At 38.2% G+C, this 13,738-nt stretch overlaps 1 pseudogene; it reads right to left on the reverse strand.

Annotated features, from left to right (window-relative positions):
• Positions 1 to 669: 669 nt before the first annotated feature.
• LOC118888946 lies at positions 670 to 1,605 on the reverse strand (annotated as a pseudogene).
• Positions 1,606 to 13,738: the final 12,133 nt, after the last annotated feature.

Below are 13,738 nucleotides of genomic sequence, written 5' to 3' on the forward strand. Positions count from 1 at the left end.
ATTGCTTATTTTTAATCACACTGGTTTTATAGACAGTAATTATAAACATATTATAGGCTGAAAAAACCACAAATTTGGGGCTTCCCTGGTGGCGCAGTGGTTAAGAATCTGCCTGCCAATGCAGGGGGCACAGGTTCGAGTCCTGGTCCGGGAAGATCCCACATGCCGTGGAGCAACTAAGCCCATGCGCCACAACTACTGAGCCTGTGCTCTAGAGCCTGCGAGCCACAACTACTGAGCCCGCGTGACACAACTACTGAAGCCCGCGCGCCTAGAGCCCGTGCTCCGCAACAAGAGAAGCCACCACGATGAGAAGCCCGTGCACCGCAATGAAGAGTAGATCCCCGCGTGCCACAGCAAGAGAAAGCCCGTGCGCAGCAACGAAGACACAACACAGCCAAAAATAAAAATAAATAAAATAAATAAATAAATTTTAAAAACCCAAAAGTTTTAGGTTCTTTTTTCTTTTTCTTTTTTACCCCAAACTGATGAATTACAACTTATTTTTTACACTTAAAGGCTGACGAAAAACCATTTCTAATCCTATTAAAGTCCAACACAACATCTCAGATGAAAAATATGGTAACCATATTTACTCATTAAATACTGTTTTTTTAAAACACAACTTGGAAACAGCCAGCATGCATGTTTAATCTCAGTGCAATGGATTCAAAACCAACTATACATATTACATGCATCAAGGCTAGATTGCAAATTATCATAGTCATGTCATAATCTTCTTCACATTTTCTTTTCAATGCGTTTGATGATTCATTGGCAGTATTTGTGATGACACCATGTTAGTTGTAATGAAAATGATTTTGAACCTAATTTCATGAAGGAGTAATTAGAACATTCTGAACTACTGATGTTGCAGGAATTGATGCTTTTACAGCTGGAGATTTTGAAGTGGGCATCTGTACTGTAAACCTTTGAGGTTCACTGGAGTCCCTACTTTAGTTGACACAGATGTGGTTTGTTGGGTTGGTGGGCCAAGTGGGGGAGTACTTGGTCTGCTAGTAACTGAACCAACACTTAACTGCGGAACTGTTATTCTTCCCGCAGAAGTAGGTACTTTTTGTGGTAAAGACTTACTTAAATCTATAATTTGGAGCAGTCAAACAATATCTATCAGGTGGCAGTCTAGGGCCTGAATATAGCTTCATCAATGGCAAAGGGATTTGATTTCTTTGCCTTGCAATATCTAATACAAAATCTCTCGTGGGGAGGAGAGGTAAAAGACTGGTCAGCACGACACTGGATTGCCAGTCGCACATCATCTGCATCAACAGTAGCTTTCTTAGCATGAGTTGAATAAATTTTTGCATCATATAGAATTGTGGTTACATATCGGAAGGCAAACTCCAACATCTGATTTATAACTCTTGGCTCATATTCTGTAATCCCCATATCCTTTAGAATTTGTGCCATCATCTGTGTATCTTTTGGCATGCTCTTGGGAGAAGCCATCTTGCCAGACTCCATGATATACGGTGATCAGACTTCTCGAACTAAATCACCCACAGTAACATATTTCAGTCCTGATCTTGATGGAAGTTCTTTGCCTAGTGTGGTTTTCCCAATCCCTGTTGTACCGGTGAGCAGGATGTTCCGAAGCAACATGGTCCTCACTGCGCTTGCTCAGGACGCCTCTGCACATGCACCCTGCACGTGACAGGGAGGGACCAAATTTTAGGCTCTTGAAGTTCTTGGTAGCTTTTCTATTCAAGAGGAGTATGTTCGTTAGCAAGATTTCTAAGAGATGCTCATTATTCACTAAAGGTGCCCACTACATATTTGTCTTAGTTTGGGTACCCCCAGAAGCCAGTCCTGAGACAAGGATTCAAGTGCAAGTAGTTTATTTGGAAGTAAAGCAAATGCCAGTAGGGAAGTGAGGAAGTGAGACAAGTATGGGAAGGAAGCCAATAAAGGATACATTATCAAGTCAGGTACTTCTGTAGGCAATTGGAGAGCATAATCTTGTTGTGGAACTCTGGAAAATGGCGTGGAACACGCATTTCAGTTACTCCACCCAAGGGATGAGGAAGCTGGGATATTTCTATACCAATCAGTTCCCAGCAGTCACTGGTTGAAGGCAGCTCCTCTGGGGCCATTAATTTCCTGGCACTTCTGGCCTGACATATGGCAGGCAAACTAGGCTTCAGTAGCTAGAGAAATCCATCAGGCAAACACAGTTGCTGGCTGTTGGAAGTGGGAAGTGGTAAGGGTGTGGGTATAAGGGCAGACGACCAACAGAGCCTGGATATGCTCTGGTACCTGAGCTATAGGTATTGGAACACTTCCTCTGCCTACAGAAGGTTACCTTCTCTAGTTGAGTGAAACACCAAATTAACTTTTCACTGGAGAATAACATGCATTAGATTAATACATTTTCCAGTGGTATTAAGGTATAATTGACATACAAGAAACTGCACATATGTAAAGTGTACAATTGGATGAATTTGACATATGCATACACATCAATGAATCTTGCCTGGAGCAGGTATTGCTGTGGTGTTCTAAGGGTGATTTTCTCTTTCTCTTGTTCTTTCTGCATATGAAATTAATTGAAATTCTTCTGTATGGAATATTTGCTTCTTCATCCCCATTTATTATTCAATCATTTTTTCTCCCTTTATTCATTTTTTAAAATTAACTTTTATTGGAGTATAGTTGCTTTACAATGTTGTGTTAAGACCCCGAGTAGTCAAAGCAATCTTTTTTTTTGTTTTTGTTTTTGTTTTTTTTTTTTTTTAAATTTTTTATTTATTTATTTATGGCTGTGTTGGGTCTTCGTTTCTATGCGAGGGCTTTCTCCAGTTGTGGCAAGCGGGGGCCACTCTTCATTGCTGTGCGCGGGCCTCTCACTATCGCGGCCTCTCTTGTTGCGGAGCACAGGCTCCAGACGCGCAGGCTCAGTAGTTGTGGCGCACGGGCTTAGTCGCTCCGCGGCATGTGGGATCTTCCCAGACCAGGGCTCGAACCCGCGTCCCCTGCATTGGCAGGCGGACTCTGAACCACTGCGCCACCAGGGAAGCCCCAGTCAAAGCAATCTTGAGAAAGAAAAACGGAGCTGGAGGAATCAGGCTTCTGGACTTCAGACTATACTACAAAGCTAAAGTAATCAAGACAGTATGGTACTGGCACAAAAATAGAAATATAGATCAATGGAACAGGACAGAAAGCCCAGAAATAAACCCACGCACATATGGTCACCTTATCTTTGATAAAGGAGGCAAGAATATACAATGGAGAAAAGACAGTCTCTTCAGTAAGTGGTGCTGGGAAAACTGGACAGCTACATGTAAAAGAATAAAATTAGAACACTCCCTAACACCATATACAAAAATAAACTCAAAATGGATTAAAGACCTAAATGTAAGCCCAGACACTATAAAACTCTTAGAGGAAAACATAGACAGAACACTTCTTGACATAAATCGCAGCAAGATCTTTTTTGACCCACCTCCTAGAGTAATGAAAATAAAAACAAAAATAAACAAATGGGACCTAATGAAACTTAAAAGCTTTTGCACAGCAAAGGAAACCATAAACAAGATGAAAAGACAACCCTCAGAATGGGAGAAAATATTTGCAAATGAAGCAACTGACAAGGGCTTAATCTCCAAAATATACAAACAGCTCATGCAGCTCAATATCAAAAAAACAAACAACCCAATGCAAAAATGGGCAGAAGAACTAAATAGACATTTCTCCAAAGAAGACATACAGATGGCCAACAAACACATGAAAAGATGCTCAACATCACTAATTATTAGCGAAATGCAAATCAATCATTTATTTATTTCAGTATGGGCTCATGGATATTATTTATTGGGTTAAAATCCAATGCTATCATTAGTTATTTTGTTGTTCAAATTGTTTTATCTTTGGCAATTGGAAGTTAAGATGTTAATTATAATCCCCAGGGCAGTTGCTAAGAAAATAGCTAGATGTAGAGAATGGACTTGAGGACACGGGGAGGGGGAAGGATAAGCTGGGACAAAGTGAGAGAGTGGCATGGACATATATACACTACCAAGCGTAAAATGGATAGCTAGTGGGAAGCAGCCACATAGCACAGGGAGATCAGCTCGGTGCTTTGTGTCCACCTGGAGGGGTGGGATAGGGAGGATGGGAGGGAGAAGCAAGAGGGAGGAGATATGGGGATATATGTATCTGTATAGCTGATTCACTTTGTTATATAGCAGAAACTAACACACCATTGTAAAGCAATTATACTCCAATAAAGATGTTAAAAAAAATAGCATATCATGTGATGGCAAATGCCATGGAGAAAAACAAAAAAATGCAGAGCAAGAGAGGTGAGAGAGAACAAGAAGCTGGGAAGTCTTAAAAAAAAAAAAAGAAAATAGCTAAAAAATATAATAAAAGAAATAAAAAGAGAATTAAAGTGGTACACTAAATATATGTATTTAACACAAGAGAAGGTAGTAATGGAGGAATATAGGAAGAAAAATGACATAATTCATGTATTTAGAAAACAAATAACAAAATGGTAGATGTAGATCCTATATTATAAAATGTAAGTGGATTAAACAATCAAAAGGCAGAGATTGGCAGAATGGATATTTGAAAAATGATCCATGATATGCTGTCTACAACAGGCACACTTCATCTTTTTGAGGCAAATATTTTTATTAAACATTAATATTATTAGTAAACTAATAATAATTTTACTGCTGCTATAATTGATATCACTACTTTTCCCAATTTTAGCAACTTGTGCAACATCACAGCTATTTAGTGGAGACAACAGAACTTCGAATAGAGCAGAATATATTTTTGTGTGTGTGTCATGTTTATCTGAGTCAACTTTCAGTTGATTTAACAGCTGGTATTGCCATCTATCACCTTATCAATCTGCAAAGCTTGGTTTTCCATTTCACATATGTAATTTTTCTTTTTTTATTGAGGTATAGTTCATTTACAATATTATTTAAGTTTCAGGTGTACAACATAGTGGTTCACAATTTTTAGAGGGTATATTCCATTTATAGTTATTATAAAATACTGGCTATATTCCCTGTGCTGTACAATATATCCTCGTAACTTATTTATCTTATACTCCTTAGTAGATTACACCTATTAATCCCCTACCTCTATCTTGTCCCTCCCCTCTTCCCTCTCCCCACTGGTAACCACTATTTGTTCTCTATATATGTGAGTCTGCCTCTTTTTTGTTAAGTTCACTAGTTTGTTTTATTTTTTTGGTTCCATATATAAGTGATATTATATAGTATTTGTCTTTCTCTGTCTGACTTATTTCACTTAGCATAATATCCTCCAAGCCCATCCATGTTGTTGCAAATGGCAAAATTTCATTCTTTTTTATGGCTGAGTAGTATTCCATTGTATATATATATACCACATCTTCTTTATTCATTCATCTCTTCTTTTTTTTAAACTTTGAAAAAAAAATTTTTTGAACATCTTTATTGGAGTATAATTGCTTTACAATGGTGTGTTAGTTTCTGCTGTATAACAAAGTGAGTCAGCTATACATATACATATATCCCCATATCCCCTCCCTCTTGCTTCTCCCTCCCACCCTCCCTATCCCACCCCTCTAGGTGGTCACAAAGCACTGAGCTGATCTCCCTGGGCTATGTGGCTGCTTCCCACTAGCTATCTATTTTACATTTGGTAGTGTATATATGTCCATGCCACTCTCTCACTTCGTCCCAGCTTACCCTTCCCCATCCCTGTGTCCTCAAGTCCATTCTCTACGTTTGCATCTTTATTCCTGTCCTGCCCGTAGGTTCTTCAGAACGTTTTTTTGTTTTTTGTTTTGTGTTTTTAGATTCCATATATATGTGTTAACATACGGTATTTAATTTTCTCTTTCTGACTGACTTCACTCTGTATGACAGAATCTAGGTCCATGCAGCTCACTATAGATAACTCAATTTCATTTCTTTTTATGGCTGAGTAATATTCCATTGTATATATGTGCCACATCTTCTTTATCCATTCATCTGTCGATGGACACTTAGGTTGCTTCCATGTCCTGGTTATTGTAAAAGGTGCTGCAATGAACATTGTGGTACATGATTCTTTTTGAATTTTGGTTTTCTCAGGGTATATGCCCAGTAGTGGGATTGCTGGGTCGTATGGTAGTTCTATTTTTTAGTTTTTTAAGGAACCTCCATACTGTTCTCCATAGTGGTTGTATCAATTTACATTCCCACCAACAGTGCAAGAGGGTTCCCTTTTCTTCACACCCTCTCCAGCATTTAATGTTTGTAGATTTTTTGATGATGGCCCTTCTGACTGGTGTGAGGTGATACCGCATTGTAGTTTTGATTTGCATTTCTCTAATGATTAGTGATGTTGAGCATCCTTTCATGTGTTTGTTGGCAATCTGTATATCTTCTTTGGGGAAATGTCTATTTAGGTCTTCTGCCCATTTTTGGATTGGGGTTGTTTGTTTTTTTTGATATTGAGCTGCATGAGCTGCTTGTATATTTTGGAGATTAATCCTTTGTCAGTTGCTTCGTTTGCAAATACTTTCTCCCATCCTGAGGGTTGTCTTTTCGTCTTGTTTATGGTTTCCTTTGCTGTGCAAAAGCTTTTAAGTTTCATTAGGTCCCATTTGTTTATTTTTGTTTTTATTTCCATTTCTCTAGGAGGTGGGTCAAAAAGAACCTTGCTGTGATTTATGTCATAGAGTGTTCTTCCTATGTTTTCCTCTGAGAGTTTTAGAGTGTCTGGCCTTACATTTAGGTCTTTAATCCATTTTGAGTTTATTTTTGTGGATGGTGTTAAGGAGTGTTCTAATTTCATTCTTTTACATGTAGTTGTCCAGTTTTCCCAGCACCACTTACTGAAGAGACTGTCTTTTCTCCATTGTATATTCTTGCCTCCTTTACCAAAAATAAGGTGACCATATGTGCGTGGGTTTATCTCTGGCCTTTCTATCCTGTTCCATTGATCTATATTTCTGTTTTTGTGCCAGTACCATACTGTCTTGATTACTGTAGCTTTGTAGTATAGTCTGAAGTCAGGGAGCCTGATTCCTCCAGCTCTGTTTTTCTTTCTCAAGATTACTTTGGCTATTCGGGGTCTTTTGTGTTTCCATACAAATTGTGAAATTTTCTGTTCTAGTTCTGTGAAAAATGCCACTGGTAGTTTGATAGGAACTGCACTGAATCTGTAGATTGCTTTGGGTAGTATAGTCATTTTCACAATGTTGATTCTTCCAATCCGAGAACATGGTATGTCTCTCCATCTGTTTGTATTGCCTTTAATGTCTTTCATCAGTATCTTATAGTTTTCTGCATAGAGGTCTTTTGTCTCCTTAGGTAGGTTTATTCCTAGGTATTTTATTCTTTTTGTTGCACTGGTAAAGGGGAGTGTTTCCTTAATTTCGCTTTCAGATTTTTCATCATTAGTGTACAGAAATGCAAGAGATTTCTGTGCATTAATTTTGTATCCTGCGACTTTACCAAATTCATTGATTAGCTCTAGTAGTTTTCTGTTAGCATCTTTAGGATTCTCTATGTCTAGTATCATGTCATCTGCAAACAGTGACAGTTTTACTTCTTCTTTTCTGATTTACATTCCTTTTATTTCTTTTTCTTCACTGATTGCTGTGGCTAAAACTTCCAAAACTATGTTGAATAATAGTGGTGACAGTGGGCAACCTTGTCTTGTTCCTGATCTTAGTGGAAATGGTTTCAGTTTCTCACCATTGAGAATATTGTTGGCTGTGGGTTTGTCATATATGGCCTTTATTATGTTGAGGTAAGTTCCCTCTGTGCCTACTTTCTGGAGGGTTTTTATCATAAATGGGTGTTGAATTTTGTCAAAAGCTTTTTCTGCATCTATTGAGATGATCATATGGTTTTCATCCTTCAATTTGTTAATATGGTTTTTCACATTGATTGATTTGTGTATATTAAAGAATCCTTGCATTCCTGGGATAAACCCCACTTGATCATGGTGTATGATCCTTTTAATGTGCTGTTGGATTCTGTTTGCTAGTATTTTGTTGAGGATTTTTGCATCTATGTTCATCAGTGATATTGGCCTGTAGTCTTCTTTCTTTGTGACATCTTTGTCTGGTTTTGGTATCAGGGTGATAGTGGCCTCATAGAATGAGTTTGCGAGTGTCCCTCCCTCTGCTGTATTATGGAAGAGTTTGAGAAGGATAGGTGTTAGCTCTTCTCTAAATGTTTGATAGAATTTGCCTGTGAAGCCATCTGGTCCTGGGCTTTTGTTTGTTGGAAGATTTTTAGTCACAGTTTCAACTTCAGTGCTTGTGATTGGTCTGTTTATATTTTCTGTTTCTTCCTAGTTCAGTCTCGTAAGATTGTGCTTTTCTAAGAATTTGTCCATTTCTTCCAGGTTTTCCATTTTATTGGCATATAGTTGTAGTAAGCTCTCATGATCCTTTGTATTTTTGCAGTGTCAGTTGTTACTTCTCCTTTTTTTAAAAATTTATTTATTTATTTATTTTTATTTATGGCTGTGTTGGGTCTTCGTTTCTGTGAGAGGGCTTTTTCCAGTCGTGGCAACCGGGGGCCACTCTTCATCGCGGTGCGCGGGCCTCTCACTATCGCGGCCTCTCCTGTTGCGGAGTACAGGCTCCAGATGCGCAGGCTCAGTAATTGTGGCTCACGGGCCCAGCCGCTCCACGGCATGTGGGATCTTCCTGGACCAGGGGTCGAACCCGTGTCCCCTGCATTGGCAGGCAGATTCTCAACCACTGCGCCACCAGGGAAGCCCATAGTTCTCCTTTTTTATTTCTAATTCTGTTGACTTGAGTCTTCTCCCTTTTTTTCTTGATGAGTCTGGCTAATGGTTTATCAATTTTGTTTATCTTCTCAAAGAACCAGCTTTTAGTTTTATTGATCTTTGCTATCATTTCCTTCATTTCTTTTTCATTTATTTCTGATCTGATTTTTATGATTTCTTTCCTTCTGCTAACTTTGGGGTTTTTTTGTTCTTCTTTCTCTAATTGCTTTAGGTGTAAAGTTAGGTTGTTTATTTGAGATGTTTCTTGTTTCTTGAGGTAGGCTTGTATTGCTATAAAGTTCCCTCGTAGAACCGCTTATGCTGCATCCCATAGTTTTTGCGTCGTCGTGTTTTCATTGTCATTTGTTTCTAGGTATTTTTTGATTTCCTCTTTGATTTCTTCAGTGATCTCTTGGTTATTTAGCAGTGTATTGTTTAGCCTCCATGTCTTTGCATTTTTTAAAGATTTTTTTCCTGTAATTGATATCTAGTCTCACAGCATTGTGGTCAGAAAAGATACTTGATAGGATTTCAATTTTCTTAAATTTACCAAGGCTTAATTTGTGACCCAAGATATGATCTATCCTGGAGAATGTTCCATGAGCACTTGAGAAGAAAGTGTATTCTGTTGTTTTTGGATGGATTGTCCTATAAATATCAATTAAGTCCATCTTGTTTAATGTGTCATTTAAAGCTTGTGTTTCCTTATTTATTTTCATTTTGGATGATCTGTCCATTGGTGAAAGTGGGGTGTTAAAGTCCCCTACTATGATTGTGTTACTGTCGATTTCCCCTTTTATGGCTTTTAGCATTTGCCTTATGTATTGAGGTGCTCCTACGTTGGGTGCATAAATATTTACAATTGCTGTATCTTCTTCTTGGATTGGTCCCTTGATCATTATGTAGTGTCCTTTGTCTCTTGTGACAGTCTTTATTTTAAAGTCTGTTTTGTCTGGTATGAGTATTGCTACTCCAGATTTCTTCTGATTTCCATTTGCATGGAATATCTTTTTCCTTCCCCTCACTTTCAGTCTGTATGTGTCCCTAGATCTGAAGTGGGTGTCTTGTAGACAGCATATATATAGGTCTTGTTTTTGTATGCATTCAGCCAGTCTATGTCTTTTGGTTGGAGCATTTAATCTGTTTACATTTAAGGTAATTATTGATATGTATGTTCCTATTACCATTTTCTTAATTGTTTGGGGTTTGTTATTGTAGGTCTTTTCCTTCTCTTGTGTTTCCTGCCTAGAGAAGTTCCTTTAGCATTTGTTGTAAACCTGGTTTGGTGGTGCTGAATTCTCTTAGGTTTTGCTTTTCTGTAAAGGTTTTAATGTCTCCGTGGAATCTGAATGAGATCCTTGCTGGGTAGAGTAATCTTGTTTGTAGGTTTTTCCCTTTCATCACTTTAAATATGTCCTGCCACACCCTTCTGGCTTGCAGAGTTTCTGCTGAAAGATCAGCTGTGAACCTTATGGGGATTCCCTTGTATGTTATTTGTTGCTTTTCCCTTGTTGCTTTTAATATTTTTTCTTTGTATTTAATTTTTGATAGTTTGATTTATATGTGTCTTGGCGTGTTTCTCCTTGGGTTTATCCTGTATGGGACTCTCTGCGCTTCCTGGAATTGATTGACTATTTCCTTTCTCATCTTAGGGAAATTTTCAACTATAATCTCTTCAAATATTTTCTCAGTCCCTTTTTTTTCTCTTCCTCTTCTGGGACCCCTGTAATTAGAATGTTGGTGCGTTTAATGTTGTCCCAGAGGTCTCTGAGACTGTCCTCAATTCTTTTCATTCTTTTTTCTTTATTCTGCTCTGCGGTAGTTATTTCCACTATTTTATCTTCCAGGTCACTTATCCGTTCTTCTGCCTCAGTTATTCTGCTATTGATTCCTTCTAGAGAATTTTTAATTTCATTTATTGTGTTGTTCATCATTGTTTGTTTGCTCTTTAGTTCTTCTGGGTCCTTGTTAAACATTTCTTGTATATTCTCCATTCTATTTCCAAGATTTTGCATCATCTTTACTCTCATTACTCTGAATTCTTTTTCGGGTAGACTGCCTATGTTTTCCTCATTTGTTTGGTGTGGTGGGTTTGTAGTTTGCTCTTTCATCTGCTGTGTTTCTCTGTCTTCTCATTTTGCTTAACTTACTGTGTTTGGGGTCTCCTTTTCGCAGTCTGGAGGTTCATAGTTCCCATTGTTTTTGGTGTCTGCCGCCAGTGGGTAAGGTTTGTTCAGTGGATTGTGTAGGCTTCCTGGTGGAGGGGTCTGGTGCCTGTGTTCTGGTGGATGAGGCTTCATCTTGTCTTTTTGGTGGGCAGGACCACATCCGGTAGTTTGTTTTGGGGTGCCTGTGACCTTATTATGATTTTGGGCAGCCTCTCTGCTAGTGGGTGGGGTTGTGTTCCTGTCTTGCTGGTTGTTTGGCATGGAGCATCCAGCACTGGAGCTTGCTGGTCGTTGAGTGGAGCTGGGTCTTAGCATTGAGACGCAGATCTCTGGGAGACCTCTCACCAATTGATATTACTTGGGGCCAGGAGGTCTCTGGTGGTCCAGTGTCCTGAACTTGGCTCTCCCACGTCAGAGGCTCACGCGTGACACCCAGCCGGAAGAGGAAGACCCTGTCAGCCACACAGAGATCCCAGAGGGGAGTCACTGCATGCCATGTAGGGTCACAGAGGAAGGTCCAGGTTTTGGTCAGGTGGCAAAGACAGGAGCAAGAGGAAACTCTAGGCCAGAGCCTTTAATGGGGTTTCTGAACATGAGTTTACTGGGGAATAGCAGAGGAACTGCAATTCTGGAAGGCTCATTGTTGCAGGTTACAGGTCAGTCTGTGGAGAGTTCAGGATGGGCTGTATTTATGGGGAAGGAACACACCTATTCATTCATCTCTTGATGGACACTCACTGCTGTGAACATTGGGGTGCATGTATCTTTTTGAATTATTATTATTATTTTTTGTTGGAAAAATACCCAGGAGTGGATTTGCTGGGTCATATGGTAGTTCTGTTTTTAGTTTTTTGAGAAATCTCCATACTGTTTTCCAGTGTGGATGCAGCAATTTACATTCCCACCAACAGTGTAGGAGGGTTCCCTTTTCTCCACATCCTTGCCAACATTTGTAATTTGTGGTCTTTTTGATGGTAGCCATTTTGACAGATGTGAGGTGATATCTCATTGTAGTTTTAATTTGCATTTCTCTGATGATGAACGATGATGAGCCTCTTTTCATGTGCCTGTTGGCCATCTGTATGTCTTCCTTCAAAGAATGTCTGTTCAGGTCTTCTGCCCATTTTTTATTCGGGTTGTTTGTTTTTGTTTTTTTTTTTTGATGTTGTGTTGTATGAGCTGCTTATATATTTTGCTTATCGATCATATCCTTTGCAAATATTTTCTCCCATTCAGTAGGTTGTCTTTTTGTTTTGTTTATAGTTTCCTTTATTGTGCAAAAGCTTTTAAGTTTAATTAGGTCCCATTTGTTTATTTTTGCTTTTATTTCAAGAGGCACACTTTAGATCCAAAGACACAAATTGGCTGAAAGTAAAAGAAAAAGATAACATGAAATGTAAGCAAAAAGCGTTAGAGTGTCTATACTAATATCAGACAAAATACGCTTTATTGCAAACATTGGTACTAGAGACAAAAAAGGATATTTTATAATGATAAAAGATTCAATTCATCAGGAAAATAGAACAATTATAAATATATGTGCATGTAAGAACAGACTCCCAAAAATCATGAAACAAAAGCTGACTGGATTGAAGGGAGAAATAGACAAAACTTCTGGAATGCAACTCAAGCAGTGCTTACAGAGAATTTTATAGGTATAAACGCCTATATGAAAAAAAGAATGATCTCAAATAAATAACCTAATTTTCTACCTTAAGAAATAAGGAAAAGAAGAACTAACTAAACACAAAGCAAGCAGAAGGGAGGAAATGACAAAGATTAGAGTGGAAATTAATGAAATAGGACATAGAAAAACAATAGAGAAATATCAATGAAACCAAAAGCTGGGTCTTTGAAAAGATCAACAAAATTGACCAACCTTTATCTAGATTGAGCAAGAAAAAAAGAGAAGACTCAAATTACTAAAGTGAGTAATGAATGTGAGGACATTACTACTGACCCTATGAAAATAAGAAGGATTAGAAGGGAATAACATGAACAATTATATGCCAAAAATTGGATAACCTAGATGACATGGGTAAATTCCCAGAGAGATACAAGTACTGAAACTGTTTCAAGCAGAAATAGAAAATCTAAATATAAGTAAGACATTGAATCAGTAATCAAAAAACTTCCCGCAATGTAAGTCCCGTGACCAGATGACTTTGCTCATGAATTCTACTAAGTGTTTAAGGAAGAGGTAACACCAAGCTGTCGCAAATTCTTCCAAAAAATAGAAAGGAGGGAATACTTAACAACTCATTCCATGTGGTCAGTATTACCCTCATACGAAAACCAAAGACATTACAAGAAAAGAAACTATAGACCAATATCCATTATGATTATAGATGCATAAGTACTCTCCAAAACGCTGGGAAACCAAATCCAAATATAGAAAGGATTTTACACTATGACCAAGTGATATTTATTCCATGTATGCAAGATGGTGTCAGTGTATGAAAATCAATCAATGTAATACATCATATTAATAAAGAACAAGAACCCCATAATTACTTCAATAGACAAAGAAAAAGCATTTGACAAAATCCAAGACCTTTTCATTATTAAAAAAAACACTCAACAAATTAGGAATAGAAGGGAACTTCCTTAACTTGGTATAGGGCATCTATGAAAAGCCCACAGCTAACACCGTACTTGTGACTGAAAGCTTTCTCCCTAAGAACAGGAACAAGATGGGTGTCCACTTCTTGCTTCTTCTATTCAACACTTAACTGGACGTTATTGCCAGGGCAGTCAGGCAAGTAAAAGAAATAAAAGGTATCTAGATTGGAAAAGAAGAAGTAAAACTA

The sequence above is a fragment of the Balaenoptera musculus genome, chromosome X (genome assembly GCF_009873245.2).
Source record: "Balaenoptera musculus isolate JJ_BM4_2016_0621 chromosome X, mBalMus1.pri.v3, whole genome shotgun sequence".
NCBI lineage: Eukaryota > Metazoa > Chordata > Mammalia > Artiodactyla > Balaenopteridae > Balaenoptera > Balaenoptera musculus.